The sequence below is a fragment of the Malurus melanocephalus genome, unplaced genomic scaffold (genome assembly GCF_030028575.1).
Source record: "Malurus melanocephalus ecotype Western Australia unplaced genomic scaffold, MMel_1.1 scaffold_69, whole genome shotgun sequence".
Lineage (NCBI taxonomy): Eukaryota > Metazoa > Chordata > Aves > Passeriformes > Maluridae > Malurus > Malurus melanocephalus.
In genome coordinates, this window is record NW_026623301.1 from 2,377,711 (window position 1) to 2,380,210 (window position 2,500).

Consider the following 2,500-nt stretch of genomic DNA (forward strand, 5'->3'; position numbering starts at 1 on the left):
AACAGAAGCTAGGATTTTGCCCTGTTGCCTATAAATACAGTTTATCATTTCACAGCAATATTTTTACTCAGTATGTACCAACATACACACAGAAGCTAGGATTTTGCCCTGTTGCCTATAAATACAGTTTATCATTTCACAGCAATATTTTTACTCAGTATGTACCAACATACACAGAAATCTCAGCCCATGGAAGGACTTCATGGCTTAGTAACATTAACCTCAGGTATAGACTCAATAACTAAGACTGAAATTTTAATTTTTTTTTTTCTTTTTAAATCCCATTAGTCATTTGGAGCCAAATTGTCTCTTTTCACAGTAATATAGCAGAGAGGGGGCTGGTGGAGCAATGATGCTGAATTCATTGAAACTAACAGTCTCCTTCCAATTCTTCCCCACGGGGAAGGAAATTTAGTTCCTACAAAAGACAAGTGGGTTAAGAGGTCCGGTGTCAAATTACCAACTCCTTCTGTGGAGACAGAAGGATGGAAACCTCCATGCTGTTTATTCSTACATAACCAGGCACAGGAATACAGGGACTTTCTGGAAAGGCATGGTGCCTCAGTTAACTTGGCTGCTCATATCACCAAGAGACCATCTCAGGAGTGGGAGCTCCCAGGAGAGCTYCACAGGGACTGGCTGCCCTCTCCCATCACCAGCTCAATGAGCTCTCTGAGGAACCCCAGCTCCTCACCCCAACTCCTTCACTCCAGTGAAGGAGTCCCTGGGCCCTGTGATAACCAGGAGCACAGCAATTCCCAAGTTTCCAAGGCAGCTTGAATCCTGCACCAAAATGGGATAACAAAAGTACTGATAACCTCTGCCAGGTAGCGAGGCTATGAAATGCAATGGGCCCATATTTCAGAATTTCACTGTTTCAGAAAAAAAGCAAATGGTGCATTGTTATTTTCTGCACCCAAATCTGGCCACATAAAAGCAGACTGAAACTTTACAGGACTTTGAGCTTTTTTGAAAATTTGGTCTGTTGTTGAGAGTATCCTAGAAAAGCATTAAGGTGCAAAATAGTTCCAGTACCTCTCTGGGGAGTCAATTCTAGKGAGCTGTTATAACTGAATCTAAAAAAAAAACCCAGAAAAGAAGAACAAAAMCCCAATCTCGCTATCACATGAAGAATGCATTTGTGCTAAATGATGTAACATAGTCTGAATTTTACCTCAGAATGTTTGTCAWTAATATTATTGCTGAGGTTATATGTGATCTTTACACAGAGATTTCTGCAAAGTCTCTTCCAGRCAATTCTTTTTTTTAAATTTTATGGCATTTTAAAAATCAGGATCTTCAGCATGCAGCATTTCAATTCATCAAAATCTCAAAGAAAAGGAATAGAAGAACTACACATAATGCTTAATTATAATTAAATATTAATTTAATTAATTAATCAATTTTAAGTATAAATCTTTCTAACTAGCAGTAATGCCTAACACCCCAGCATAAAATTCACACTTTAAAGTTAAGTGCTGTTCCATGCCTACCAAGAAATTGCTCATCATCTATATATTATCATAAATTAGCTCATGTTGTGCTCAACATCTAGGAGCAGACTTCAGTATGGCCTGCAGCTTCATACACTAATGAGGACACAGAGCACCTATACAATCTTTGCAGGCTCACAGATTTACTGGGCAGTTTATATTTGGGCCTTTGCAACAGCTTTCGAAGCACAAAGAAATGATTCAAAATCAACCAAGGGCTTTAAAGTAGGGAAACTGATCCATCCTATAAAACAATTTGCCAGTTAAATACTCCACACTCCTCTAGGTCGCACCTGGGAGCTCTCACGCAGGCAGAGCTCTTGAGGGAGGCTTTGGATGTGAAAACGTGAGACTGGACGAAATTTGGCCTCTGYTTTTTAAATTCAGGAAAAATGGTGATGCACCTGATTTTTTGCAGCATTCGTTTTCAGGCGTATTAATAAATTAATKATCTTATTTGTTGTAGGCATCACAGTATACACACAAATACAAATATCTTCAGAAACACTGAGAGAAAACTTCATCAGCTGTGACTTTAAGTTCAGCTGCACAGTATTTTTTAGCCCTGAAGTTTGATGGGGGATGAAACCCTCATATCTAGACATAATATTTCATTTGGTGTTAGSAGCATGTATTGATACATAGATGTATTTTACATTCTCCTGGATATGCTTAACAATTTTATCATTCTGATCTCAGAATTTGCGACGTTTTAACTTTTAGGAAAATGTAAAGGCAATATTTCACTTGCTGTACAGGGGGCTGATCTAACTTGCCATGTTTATATGATAGCAGAAATGCAATAGAAAATGGTCCTTTTCTTAACAACTTGAATTAGTTTCAAGTGTGCCATTTTGCATTCAAATGTAGAAAGACACGGAAACCAATCCTTTATTTTCTATTAGAAAACAGCCACTGTCCCCTATCTCTCATTATGGTGCAGACTACAAGACCTAACAACAAAAATCCATATTATTGATCTAGCCAAGTCTCCACAATTATTCTTT

At 38.1% G+C, this 2,500-nt stretch overlaps 1 protein-coding gene across 1 annotated transcript in view; it reads right to left on the reverse strand.

The window, feature by feature from the left end:
* The window catches only part of ZNF407 (zinc finger protein 407), a 333,682-nt gene that overhangs the window by 134,743 nt on the left and 196,439 nt on the right, over window positions 1-2,500 (reverse strand). The gene's annotated exons all lie outside the window — the stretch shown is intronic.